Consider the following 15,398-nt stretch of genomic DNA (forward strand, 5'->3'; position numbering starts at 1 on the left):
TCTATAAGCTAATCTCAGGAGTCACATAGCAACACTTATTGAATACTGTATTGGTCATTTATTGTGCAATGCTGGAAGGGACTGCTTAAAGGTGGCAGAGATCATTGGGAGCCATCTTAGAGGCTGGCTGCCATGAACATAGTTGTAAAATTCTTAATATTTTAGCAAATTGAATCCAATGATATATAAAATGGATAATGTATTATAACAAAGTGGGATTTATCCTGGGAATGCATGATTGGTTTAACATTTGAAAATTAATCAATGTGATTCACCATATTAACAGCCTAAAAAAGACAAATTATAGATTAAGAAAATGCATTTGACAAAATTCAGCATCCTTTCCTGATAAAAAGTCTTACTGCACTAGAGATAGAAGGGATGAATGAGATAAACAAATGTCATGTATGTAGAATCTACAGTTTAATATCACAATGGTGAAAGATTATATGCTTTCTCTCCCAAATCAGGAACAAGGCAGTATGTTCATCCTCGCCACCTCAGTGTTGTATGGAAGTTTTAGCCAGTGTGATAAGGCAAGAAAAAGATATAGAAGGCATCCAGATCGGAAAGGAAGAAGTAAACCTGTCTTTATTTGCAGATGATATGACCATCTACCAAGAAAATCCTATGGGATCTACATAAAAGTTATTAGAACTAATAAGTTGGTTTACTCTTCGAAGTTGTACCTCAATTAAGAAGAAAAAATAGATATCTTACTCCCTATGCGTTTTGAGTTTTAAAATACATTTAAAAATAATTCATTGATCAAAGAGAAAGTTTAAATAACATCTAAAATTCCATAACTTAGTAGATGGAACAGTAGGAATGAAGATCCACCTCTATCTGACTCTAGAATCCCTGTTTTTCATTACTATGCTATCTGCTTCCTGCCGTGCCTTCTCCTAATCCCAGCAACATTCTAAAAAATGCTATGTGCACCAACTATAGCTTTTGAAAGAGAAAAGGAATGTAATAGTTGTGTGTTGCAATTCCTAAGTTGTCAAGGTTGAGGAGGAATGGAAAAAACTAATAGTGAAGGGAGAGCAGTTGCTTTCAGTGAACTTCACAATTAGCAGTTCAATTGAAAGGCAACTTGGTAAGAGATTGATTTGGCCTACAGTCTCAAAGGAGGAAGGATTTTAAGCACAACAAGAGAGATACCAGATGATGATCAGGACCAGATGGCTGTCGCCAGGGCCATGCTCAAGTCAGTGTGAAATAAGGGGAATCATGACAAGGTTATGCAACACCAGTCCCAAGCCAATTACTGTTCTTGAGCCTACGCTACATTTCCTCTTTATAGGAAAGTGTGTGTGTGTGTGTGTGTGTGTGTGTGTGTGTGTGTGTGTGTGTAGTTGCGGGGAATAGCAAAGAGCAGTTCTGAGAGTAACCAACATTCGAGAGTAGACTTGGGCTATATTTAGATAAGTGTAGTTGTTTCAATGGAAAAGTTTTTCTCATACTTTTCCCCCTCCCTTTCTTGTATTCTCAGCCCACATCTGTCCACTGCTCATAAAAGCCATACTAAGGGGCAGTGCATTTGGCAGGCTGAATTTGGCACTGGTTGGATTGTCTCAGCAGAGAAAAAGGCCAGAGGACACTAAATTCTATTCAATCCCATTTACTGAGCTGTTGGGAAATGGAATGGGAATCTTGATAACTTGCTTCTGGGGAGTGAGAAGAAAAACAAACACAAAGCTACAGTTGTACACTGGGTTGCAGGTGGAAGTTGAAAACTTACCCCCACAGAGAACAAAGTTGTAAGACTAACTACTTTGCTTATTGGCCTATTCTCAGTCAGAGATGAGAATATCCTAATGGTGATCAAATTAAAGGCCCATAGTACTCTTTCAACTAACAGCTATTAGGAAAGAGCTTTTTTGCCTCACCCTATCCTTGTATCCATGTTTCAGTGGCCTTCCAATAGTGACACTCCCAGGGACTTGTTTCTGGAGTTTTCTGGAGTCCTCTGGAATGTGGCAGCAGCCCTTGGCCCCCTTGCTTGTCCTACCTTAATCTGCCCGGCTATCAGGGGGCTGGAGTAAGCAAAACTTGAGGGTAATGATGAGGTCATATCTGAAGTACTGGAGCAGAATGTATTTGCTTAGGCAGATTTTTATAGCTTGATTTTTCACTTATTTTCTGACTGCATTATAGACTAGTTCCTGTGACTCACTTGCCTCCCAGAGGGCCTTGTCCTGGCTGGCTTTGGTTCTTGGAGGCCTCCTAGCCTTCCTGGTGGGATTATTTCTGTGCAGTAGAGGGCAGCAGTTTCAAATGCTCAGCCATTAGGAGAAAAGTGGGAACTTGAGGTTCCAGAATGTTGGAATATGTATGTGTATCTCAGAATGCCAGCATAAGTGCTCCATGAGTCCACTTCCCGCTCCAGATCAACATTTCAGGAGGAGTCCTACCACAATCAGACCCACACAAACATGTCTCCTCCATTACCACTCTTATCGATGGAAGGCCTAAGAGATCACTCATCTGAGTACTTCACTTTACAGACAAGGCAACCCAGAGCCAAAGAGAAGTGACTCCTCTCAGGTCGCACGTCTCATTAGTGACAAAATTCAGACTAGATTCTAGGTCTGAGCTGGAGTTAGGATTTAGGGGTCATCAATTTATTGAAAGTAATTAAAGGTCTAGATGTGGATAAAATGGTAACGACCGTAGAGTAAGACAAGGAAGGGCAGAGTAGGACGGGGCCCGGACCGAGTCCCAGAAACAGTACCAAAAGTATGGGTTAAAGAAATTTGTTACATCACAGCAAGATTCTTTTTGACCCAGCTCCCAGAGAAATGGAAATAAGAACACAAATAAACAAATGGGACCTAATGAAACTTAAAAGCTTTTGCACAGCAAAGGAAACCATAAACAAGACCAAAAGACAACCATCAGAATGGGAGAAAATATTTGCAAATGAAGCAACTGACAAAGGATTAATCTCCAAGATTTACAAGCAGCTCATGCAGCTCAATAACAAAAAAACGAACAACCCAATCCAAAAATGGGCAGAAGACCTAAATAGACAGTTCTCCAAAGAAGATATACAGATGGGCTACAGACACATGAAAGAATGCTCAACATCATTAATCATTAGAGAAATGCAAATCAAAACTACAATGAGATATCATCTCACACCGGTCAGAATGGCCATCATCAAAAAATCTAGAAACAATAAATGCTGGAGAGGATGTGGAGGAAAGGGAACACTCTTGCACTGTTGGTGGGAATGTAAATTGATACAGCCACTATGGAGAACAGTATGGAGGTTTCTTAAAAAACTAAAAATAGAACTACCATACGACCCAGCAATCCCAATACTGGGCATATACCCTGAGAAAACCATAGGTCAAAAAGAGTCATGTACCAAAATGTTCATTGCAGCTCTATTTACAATAGCCAGGACATGGAGGCAACCTAAATGTCCAACGACAGATGAATGGATAAAGAAGATGTGGCACATATATACAATGGAATATTACTCAGCCATAAAAAGAAATGAAATGGAGGTATTTGTAATGAGGTGGATGGAGTTAGAGTCTGTCATACAGAGTGAAGTAAGTCAGAAAGAGAAAAACAAATACAGTATGCTAACACATATATACGGAATCTAAGGGGAAAAAAAAAAAAAAAAAGGCCATGAAGAACCTAGTGGCAAGACGGAATAAAGACACAGACCTACTAGAGAATGGACTTGAGGATATGGGGAGGGGGTGGGGTGAGATGTGACAGGGTGAGAGAGTGTCATGGACATATATACACTACCAAATGTAAAATAGATAACTAGTGGGAAGCAGCCGCATAGCACAGGGAGATCAGCTCGGTGCTTGGTGACCACCTAGAGGGGTGGGATGGGGAGGATGGGAGGGAGGGAGATGCAAGAGGGAAGAGAAATGGGAACATATTGTATATGTATAACTGATTCACTTTGTTATAAAGCAGAAGCTAACACACCATTGTAAGGCACTTATACTTCAATAAAGATGTTTAAAAAAAAAAAAAAAAGAAATTTGTGAAATTTTCTTACTTTCATATGCTCTCTCCAGATTTTGCTCCAACAAAAGCCCTTTTGCGAAAAGGATCCGATAAATTTATTAATACTAAAATGATGCTTCACAGATTTCATTTGTTACTTCCCTTGATGTGTTTAGAAAATTAAGTGATAGTGCAAGGATTATTAAAACAATACTAATCCTCTGCCCCACTTCTACTGAACCTCCCTCCCAGTCCTGTTCTGTAGAAGTAACCACTTTAAATTCTTGTAGCTTTTTCTTCTGGTATTTACTTCCATATTTCCATATACAGATTTTCCTCAACTTACGATGCAGTTACGTCCCAATAAATCCATCTCAGTTGAAAATATTGTAAGTTGAAGTGCATTTAATACACCTAAGCTACCAAACATTATAGCTTAGCCTCACCTACTTTACATGTGCTCAGAACAATTACATTAGCCTGCAGTTGGGCAGAATCACTTAACGCAAAGCCTATTTTATAATAAAGTGTTGAATATCTCATGTAATTTGTTGAATACTGTACTGAAAGTGAAAAACAGAATGGTTGTATGGGTACAGAATGGTTGTCATTATATCCATTGTTTACCCTGATGACCACTGGCTGACTGGGAGCTGTGGCTCACTGCTGCTGCCCTGCATCACAAGAGGGTATTGCACCACATGTTGCTAGCTGGAAAAAAAAAAAAAAATCAAAATTCAGAATTCGAAGTATGCATTCTACTGAATGCATATTGCTTTTGCACCATCTTAAATTTGAAAATCCGTTAAGTCAAACCGTAAGTCAGGGACAATTTACACATGTATTTGTATATGTATATACTATGATTTATTAATTTATCAATTTTAGATGTTACCCATTAACTTTCTGTTATTGTAGATGAGGAACGAGCTTTCTAACACCTTCTCTTAATTATCTCCCCTTCATTCTCTTAATATTCTCCTAATATAATTATATCACAATATTTATAGTATTATGTTTATATAAATGTGTCCCATAATTGCTCCAAGTAGTATGCTGTGATTATGCTTTCTTTTATACGTAATTTTTGGTCAACCTAGGGTTAATAATTTCCTCATTTTTTCCATTTGCTTTGCTTTCTATTTACCTACTGCTATTTTATCCGAATACTCCAAAAAATCTGTCAAATACAAGCAATAGTATTTTCAAAATTCTCAAACACCTCAGACCTCCCTTCCACTTCCCTCTATGCTCCCACATGAACTGGTTGTTTTCTAAGCCTTGTTCATGGCTTTTGTCCAGGTTCTTTCTTTTGCAGCTTTTTATTGTTGGATTCTCTGTTTCCATGTCTTCTTCACTGACTTACTCCCTTGCAATGATAGAGAACATACTCCAGTACCTTCCCAAGAAAGTGTGTATGACAGGTAAATTTTTTGAGTCCTTGCATACTATAAAATATTTTTATTTACTGCCATACTTGATGGATAGTTTGGTTGGGTACAATTTTTTAGGTTAAAAAAGATTTTCCTTCAGATTTGGGAGGCATTGATTCATTGCCTTCTAGCTTCCAGTACTGCTGCTGAGAAATCTGATGCAATACTGATTCTCAGCATAGATCTCTGTGTGTATTGTTTTCTCTCTATAAGCTTTGAGAATCTTTTATCGCTATTGTTCTGATTTCATGATAAAATTCCTGTCATTGATTTTGCCGACCTCTTGAGGATGCTTTCAAACTTGAGATTCATGTCTTTCAATTCTGGGAATCTTTTGTATTATTTCTTTGGTAATCTCCTCCCCTTTAATCTCCTTGCTCTTCCTGTTATGAAACTCCAGTGAGATATTGGACCCGCAGAATTTATTCTCTAATTTCTCATATTTTCCAATCTACTTTTCTTTTCTTTTTGTTCTATTTTATGGGGGATTTCCTTGTATTTAGTCCCTAACCCCTTTTTTCCTGAACTTTTTATCTTGTCTATCATATTTATTTAATTTCTAGGAGCTCTTCCATAATCAATTATGTTTTTAAAAAATATATATAACATCTTATTTTATGTATAGTGTCATCCCTCCACTTTCTTCCATAAAAACAAACTTTATCCTGAAGGTTTTAAGTTTTGTCTGTATTACCTCTGTTTTCTGCATTAGGTATATTTTCTCCAAATACCCTTCTTTTTTGGCTTATTTTAGTGTATTTCATGTTAGAGGTTTTCCTCTAACATTTATTTATATACAGTAATTGTATTTGTTTTATTTATAAACATATTTAAGAGTAGCTCTTAAAAAAAAAAAAAGGGAAACTCCATGTGCACAGCAAGGCTTGTGTCCTTGTGAGTTTGACTGCAGGGTCTAGATGGGTTTTAGCTGGCGGTTTGGTTGGTTCAGGCTGTGCAAACAACTTCACCAAGCTCACTCTGCTTTCAAATCTGTGCCTTCTGCTGTCCTGTGCTGTGCCTGATGCTCCTGAGCCCAGAGCCTATCTGGTTAAATTTCCCTGAGAATAAACATTGGTTCTCCCCTGGCAGAGTGGGCACAAATCGGAGATCCTGACTGCTTGGGTTGTGGAGGAGAGTCTCACTCTCCTGTGAGCCCTGTGCCTCATCCCTGCCTGCTTGGCTACACGGGGCTTCCCGGTCCTAAGCTTTTCCAGTGCTCTCTGGGGACAATGTGGCCCACTTTTCATCCACATCTCCCTGTGGAGGCACTTAAGCTTTATGATACTTCAGCTCTGCTAAGTGTGTTAACCATCCTCAATCTAATTTATCTTCCTAAAATTTGTTGAAATCCTTTTTCACTATTGCTTCCTGTCCCACATGATCAATCCACCATATTTAGTTAGGAAGTATTATGTTTATATTTTAGAATTAGAACTTTAAGTCAGAGAAACAAATTCCTAGTTGTGTAATTTTGGATATAATGACAGCTGTTTCAGAGATTTTTGTGTTGGGGAGGGCAGGGAGATGGAGTGGGATATGTGTTGGGAGACTATAAAGAAATGTTTATTGAAAACTAAACAAGACAAAGTAAAATCATTTCTGTTTACTGCCTCTTAGTAGTTTAAAAGGAAAAAAGAGTCTGTCTTTAAAAAAAATACAGGTGAATGAGTGAGGGCAGTTTGACTCAGAGAGGAAATAGTAGAGAATTATAAATGAAGAATATCATATGCTACTTTTCTAAAAAAATAAAATTTTAAAGCACAAATAAAATTCCTCTGTAGAGAAATAAGCTATTGATGACATTTGGGAAGAAAAGTTGAGACTATTTCTACTCATAGAGAAATAGAAAAGTATTTTAAAAATACCTTCTCAATAGAAACTGCAAAGAGATTAGGATTGCTATAAGATCTTTTAGTCGTCCCAGAATTGAAACAAAGATTAGAGCCTTTTTATAGCTATAAAGAAAGTGAAGTTGTAGATACATGAAACTTATAAAGTTACAGTAGACTGAGTAGCAGTAAGCACACCCAGTGTCAGATCTTGGTTTCTAAATACCATTCCTTAGGGCTTCTTGGAGAAACAGCTGATTCTATGGCTGGGACAGGGAAAACACAAATGAGCATCTTGTAGTGCCAGGAAGAAAGTACACAATCAACCAAAAGGATGGGGCACATCAAAGGAACACAGGAGTCAACCAGAAAGAGCTCCTGATGATCAAAGCTGGAATAATTTGAGTAACAAAATAAATAATGAAATAATGCAGTGTTGGATTATACACTAAGGTATGAAATAAAAATACATGAATCCATACTGATATAAATGAGTGAATGAATGAATGGGGGAGAAGACACAAATCTTTCTTAGAGAAGAATTCTAGGTGAAATATGCAGATACATCCTTCTCCAGGGGGTGAAGCTTAATTATCATCCACCTCCCCTTGAGAGTGGGCTAGATTTAGTGATTTATCTCCAAAGATTAGAGTAGGGAAAGGGGACACTACTAATTTAACAGTGGAGAAACCTTGCAAACACTGGCCTAACCAAGTGATGAAGGTTAACATCACCAGTGATGTCATGTGGATGTCATCTATCATCTGATATGCAACAAGACAACTTCAACTCTGTGCTATTTCTTCCAAAAACTTATAACCTCAGTATAGTCATGAGGAAAACATCAGACAAATCCAGACATTCTACAGGACACTTAGCAGTACTCCTGAAGACTGTCAAAGTCATCAAAAATAAGGAAGGATTGAGAAACTCACAAACCAGAGGAGACTGGAGAGACACGACAGCTAAATGCAATGTGGTACCATGAATTGGATGCTGGAATAGAAAGAGGATATTAATGGAAAAACTAGTGAAATCCAAATAAATCTGAGGTTTAGTTAATAATGTTCCAGTGTCAGTTTCTACTTTTTGACAAATGTGAGATGTTAACAGTGGGGGAAACTGTGTGAGGGTCATATAGGACATCTGTGTACTATCTTTTATAAATTGAAAATTATTCCAAAATAAGTTTATCAAAAGGAAAAAATTAGGGCTTCCCTGGTGGCGCAGTGGTTGAGAATCTGCCTGCCAATGCAGGGGACACGGGTTCGAGCCCTGGCCTGGGAAGATCCCACATGCCACGGAGCAACTGGGCCCGTGAGCCACAATTACTGAGCCTGCGCGTCTGGAGCCTGTGCTCCGCAACAAGAGAGGCCGCGATGGTGAGGCCCGCGCACCGCGATGAAGAGTGGTCCCCACTTGCCGCAACTAGAGAAAGCCCTCGCACAGAAACGAAGACTCAACACAGTCATAAATAAATAAATAAAAGAACGTGAATTAAAAAAAAAAAAAAAAAATTAAAAGTACAGTAGCAAAAAGGATACTTCTATAATTTATACTGGAGCTACGTGTATGTCCCCTGCTCTCTCTACTGCTTTTGAATAGAATTGCTTTTGAAAGAAGTCAATGTATTTCCTTAGGATTTGCCAAGCCAAGCATTCCTTCTCTATCTTTGTTGTGTGAAATGCCCACAGGCCTTCCTGGTTTTTCTTAAATTTATACCATGGAGAAATCTGCCTAATTCATCTACCCTTAAAGCCAGGTCAAGTTACATGTAATGAGTAAAAACCCACCCACCGTCGGAGAGGTGCTAACATCATCCATGCTTGCACTCATCTGCCTTATTCTAGCAGATTAAGGGAATTCACACTCATTAAAGGAAACTCGGAAATGCAGAGAAATGGAAAGTGTATTTAAAGTCACCTCTTCTCTAATGCAGATGCTACTAATGTTTTTGTGTTTTCCTCTCAGATATTTTTTCTATGTATTGATACTTTTAAAAAGTCTTTAAGTAATTAACATGATAGCATATTGTTATTTAATATTTGTAAAGCTAATTTTTATTTGCTGAATAATGTTTCTTTGGATGGATTTGTTGGTCTAACCTTTTCCTTAGTGTTAAACATTAATATTTTTCTTCAACTTTTTGCTACTATAAATAACGCTGTGACAAATATTTTTTTAAATAAGGGGTTTTCCATATTTATGACTATTTCCTGTGTATGTATTCCCAGAAGTAGAATTATTTGGTTAAAGGATATAAATACTCTTAAAGTTCTGATTACATATTTTAATATTGCTTTCCTACAGGATTTTGCCAATCTATACTTTTACCAACTATGTTAATTTTCTATTGTTACTGTAAGAAATTACCACAAACTTAGTGGTTTAAACTATACACCTTTATTATATTTCTGCAGGTTAGATGTCTGGTATGGCTCTCACTGGCCTAAAATCAGGTTGTTATTGGGACTTCATTCCTTTCTGTTGGCTCTAGGGCAGAATCTATTTCCTTGCTCAATCATGTGTCAGAATTCACTTCCATGGGTTTGGTCTGAGGTCCCCGTTTCCTTGCTGCTGGCAGCTGACAGCTGCCCTTAGCTCCTAGGGGCCTTTCTCTGCTGTGTACATGGCCCCTACTTCTCAGAACCAGCAATAGGTATTGAATCCTTCTCATCCTGCCGTCTTCCAGCTGACTTTTCTGCATTCCATTATCTCATCTCTCTGATCCAGCCAGGAAAAGCTCTCCATTTTTAAGGGCTCATGTGATTAGATTGAGTCTACTTGGATAATGAAGGATAATCTCCCCATCTCAAGGTTTGTGCTCTTAATCACATCTGCAAAATTGCTGTTGCTGTGTAAGGTAATATATTCATGAGTTCCTGGGATTAGGGCATAGACATCTTTGGGAGCCATTATTCTACCTATCACACCGAAAATAGACAAGTTGTTTATTTCACCCAATCTTAACCTCACTGGGTAATATAATTCCAAACATTTTTGTGATAATCTGATAGGTTAAAAAAATGGTATCTTGTTATTTAAATGTGTATTTTTTATTTACTTGTGAGGATGAACAGTTTTCATACTTCATACAGTTATTTTTGTCTTTTTAAATTTTTGTTTATGCTTCTCTTGTTAGCAGAAGAACATACGTCTTTTCTATAATATTCCTACCAATTCTTCCTATTGCTTGGAATTTATTACATCTTTCTTCTTGAAGACACATCTACCTCTTTCTGCCACATTCTTCTTGAAATCACAGCTGTATCTTTCTTGGTTTTCATTCTCAGTTTGCTCCAAGTGTCCTCAAGCAACATCCTCAGAAAGTGTGAATGAGAATTAAACTTTCTGAGTTCTTACAAACTTTATTCTCATACTTGATAGATATTTTGTCAGAGTAGAAAATTCTAAGTTGGAAAGAATTTTCTTTCAAAACTTTGACAATCTCACTACATCATCTTCAAACATCTATTATTGTTAATGAAAAGCCTGATGCCAATCTGATTCTTGTTTATTTATAGGTAAATTATTTTTCTTTTCTCTGGAAGATTTAAGAATCTTCCCTGTATTCTGGGAGATGAAATTTCACCACAATATGCCTAATACAGAGTATGTATCCTGATACTCCCCTCCCTTTTTTTCTGGTAGTCTTTTAAAATTAAATAGTTAATTTAAACTTTTTATTATGAAAAATTTCAAACATATAAGTATAGAAATAGTATAATGAACTTACATGCATTCATGTACCCCTCACCCAATCTTGACAATGATCAATTTATTGCCAATCTTGTTTCATTTGAACCCTTGATTATCCCCCCAACTGAATTATTTTGAAGAAAATGAACAACATTATATCATTTTATCCTTAAATAATTCATTGTTTCTTTAAAAGATAAGGAATTTAAAATTTATAAACCACACTAATAAAAATTCCTTAATATCCTCCAAATATCCAGTGTGTGTTAAACATTTCCCCGATCTGTCCTTTCTTTTGTTTTGTGTTTTTACAAGATTTTTCCAATCAGGATTTAAGTAAAGTCCATATACTGCAATTAATTATATGTCTCTTATGTCTTATTTAAGCTATAAATTTCACATCCCGCCATCTCTGTGTGGGTCTCTCTCTCTCTTTACTCCCTATGTAATTTATTATTTTAAGAAGATGGTAAAGAGCTTCCCACAGTTTGGACCTTATTGATTGCAACCCTATGTAACAAACTGCAGTATTTTTTTGTGAATTAGAGTGAGATGAGAGGCTTGATTATATCATATTCAATTTTTTTTTGGCCAGAATATGTCATGGATGGTGTCTGCCAGAAGGTACATAATATCTAGTTCTCTTTTCTGTTTGTTTTTTTTAAACTTGATCCTTCCTTCCTGCTGCAGCTATTCCTCACATTCTGGTAGTCAGCTGTCGATTTGTATTTAAGGGGAGGAAAATACAGCTGCCTGGGAACTCTGTGATTGTTTCTTTCTCCTAGTAGTTTTTATTTTAGTACAGATAGGCAAAGAGTAAGCTGTTACAGTAGTACCTCCCAACTGCCATAATGTGAGGGCTGTCTTGAGTACTGTTGCTTTTTAGTAAGTTTTGAAATTGGGAAATACGAGTCCTCCAACTTTGTTTTTCTTTTTCAAGATTGTTTTGGCTGTTCTGCGTCTCTAGCATTTACATTGAATTGCTGGATCAGTTTGGTAATTTCTGAAAAAAAAAAAAAAAAAAGCCTGATGGGAATTTGATAGGGATTGTGTTAAATCTGTGTATCATTTTAGGGAATACTGTCATCTTAATGATAGTCTTCTGATCTATGAGTAAGGAATACCTTTCATTAGGTCATTTTTTTTTCAACAGTTTTTTTTTGTTGTTGTTGCAATTTTCTGTGTACAAGTCCTGCACTTCTTTTGCAAATTTATTCCTAATTATTTTTCTCTTTTTGTTACTATTATAAATGAAACTGTTTTCTTAATTTCATTTTTGGAGTGTTCATTGATAATGTTTAGAACTACAATTGATTTTTGTATATTGATCTTGCATCCTGCAACCCTGCTGAGGTTGTTTCTTAGTTTTAACCATTTGTGTGTGCATGTGTGTATGTGGATTCCTTAGTATTTCCTATATACAAGATCATGTTACATGAGAATAGAGATATTTTTTCTTCCTACATACTGAGCTAGATTCCTTTTATTTCTATTTCTTATCTAATTGCTCTGGACCTCCAGTGTGATGATGAAATGAAGTGGAGACAGTGGACATCCTTGTCTTGTTCCTGATCTTAAGAGGAAAGCTTTCACTCCTTTACCAGTGAGTACGATGTTAGCTGTGAATTTTCATAAATGCCATCAGTCAGATTAAGGAAGTTTCCTTCTACTCCTAGACCGTTGAATGTTTTTATCATGAAAGTGTTGGATTTGTTAAATGCTTTTTTGTCATTAATTTAGATGATCATGTGCCTTTTCCTTCGTTCTACTGATGTGATGCATTACATTGAATGATTTTTACCTATTGAATCACTCTTTCATTCCTGGTAAAAATAGCACCTGGTAATGTGTAAAATCCTCTTAGTATATTGCCATATAAGTTTAAATTTTTTTAAATTAATTAATTAATTAATTTGGCTGCATCAGGTCTTAGTTGTGGCACACGGGATCTTCGTTGTGGCACGAGGGCTCTTCTTGCGGCTCGTGGACATCTTTCTAGTTGTGGTGCGTGGGCTCTAAAGTGTGAGGCTCAGTAGTTGTGGTGTGTGGGCTTAGTTGCCCTGCAGCATGTGGGATCTTAGGTCCCTGACCAGGGATTGAACCTGTGTTTCCTGCATTGGAAGGTGGATTCTTAACCACTGGACTTCCAGGGAAGTCCCCATTTTACTAGTATTTTATTGAGGAATTTTTCTGTCTATATTCATAAGAGATATTGTTCTGTAGTTTTCTTTCCCATGATGTCTTTGTCTAGCTTTAGTATCAGAGTAATGCTGGCCTTATCAAATGAGTTATAAAGTGATCCCTTCTCTTCTATATTTTGGAAGAACTTGAGAAGAACTGACATAAATTCTTCACATGTTTGGTAGAATTCACCAGTGAAGCCATGTGGGCCTGGGCTTTTCTTTGTGGGTAGCTTTTTGATTATTAATTCAGTTTCCTTTATTATTTTAGATCTATTCAGATTTTCTGTTTCTTCTTCAGTCAGTTCTTGTACTTTGTGTTTTACTAAGAAATTGTCAATTTCCTCTAAGTTATCCGATTTGTTGGCATACAGTTATAGTATTCTCTTTTAAAAATTATTTTTGTAAGGTTGATAATAATGTCCTTCTTTCATTTCTGACTTTAGTAATTTGGGTCCTCTCTCTTTTCTCTTGTCAGTCTAGCTAAAAGTTTGTCAATTCTGTTGATCTTTTCAAAGAATCCACACTTGGTTTTGTTGATTTTCTCTATTATTTTTCTATTCCCTACTTTATTTATGTCTGCTCTAGTCTTTATTATTTACTTGCTTTTGTTTGCTTTAGTTCACTTTCCTTTTTCTAATTTATTAATTAGAAAGAAGCTAGAAGTAGAAGTTAGGTTATTTTCAATATTTCTTTTTTAATATATACATTTACAGCTGCAAATTTCCCTTTAATTGTCTTTTTCTGTCCTTTAACTTTAATCTATATGTGTGTTTGAATCTAAAGTGGGTCTCTGGTAGATAGTGTGTATGTATATACAGACACACAAACATACATATATATTTAATCTTGGCCTTTTAATTGGATGTTTAATCCATTTACATTTAATGTAATTATCAATAATGTAGGATTTACATCTGCCGTTTTGTTATGGTCTTCTAGTTGCTTTATGTGTTTTTTACCCTCTGTTCCTACATTAATACCTTCTTCTGTGGGTTAAATAAGTATTTTCTAGTGTATCATTTTAATTCCCTTCCTTTTTCTTTTACTATATATTCATTATTTTTTAGTGCTTTTCCTGGGGATTACAATGAACATGTTAACTTAAAAGAATCTGGTTCAAATTAATACCAACTTTATGTTGGAGAGGATGTGGTGAAAAGGGAACCCTCATACGCTCTTGGTGGTAATGTAAATTGATGCAGCCACTATGGAAAACAGTATAGAAATTCCTCAAAAAATTAAGAATAGAACTACCATATAATCCAGCTATTCCACTTCTGGGTATCTATCTGGTTGAATATGGAAATGCTAATTCAAAAAGATATATGCACCACATGTTCATTGCAGCATTATTTACAATAGCCAAGAGATGGAAATAACCTAAGTGCCCATTGATGGAAGAATGGATAAAGAGATGTTATACACACACACACACACCAGAAGACAGAATACTACTTAGCCATAGAAAAGATGAAATCTTGCCTTTTGTGACAACCCAGATAGACCTGGAGGGTATTATGCTAAGTGAAATAAGTCAGACAAAGAAAGACAAATATCATGATTTCACTCATATGTGGGGAAAAAAATGAACAACAACAACAACAAAAACAAACACATGGATACAAAAGGCAGATTAGTGTTTACTGGAGGGGAAGGGGGATTGGGGAAGGGCAAAATGTATAAAGGGGGTCAACTGTATGGTGATGGGTAAAAACTAAACGTTTCCTGGTGAGCATGCTGTAGTGTATACAGAAGTCAAATTACAGTGTTGTACCCATGAAACTTATATAATGTTATAAATCAATGTCACCTCAATAAAAAACTACCAATTTAATTTTAATAGTATACAAAAATTAGTATCCACTATTGCTCTACTCCTTGCCCACTCCTTTCTGCTATGATTATCTATGCAAATTATATTGTTATATGTTATAAGTCCATCAACACATTTTTATAATTCTTGCTTATGTAGTTATCTTCTAAATCAACTAGAAGAAAAGTGTTAAAAACAAAAATACGTTTATACTGTTTTCACATATACTTGTATGGTTACTTTTACCAGTGCTTTTAATTTCTTCATATGGTTTTGAGTTTCTGTCTACAATTCTTTCATTTGAGCCTGAAGTACTCGCTTTAGTATTTCTTTCAGAGAATGTATGCTAGCCAAAAATTCTTTCAGTTTAAAAAATACCTGGTAATATCTTAATTTCTTTCTCATTTTTGAAGGATGTTTTACAGGACATAAAATTCTTGGTTGGCATTCTTTTTTT

This window comes from Balaenoptera ricei, chromosome 1 (genome assembly GCF_028023285.1).
Source record: "Balaenoptera ricei isolate mBalRic1 chromosome 1, mBalRic1.hap2, whole genome shotgun sequence".
Taxonomy (NCBI): domain Eukaryota; kingdom Metazoa; phylum Chordata; class Mammalia; order Artiodactyla; family Balaenopteridae; genus Balaenoptera; species Balaenoptera ricei.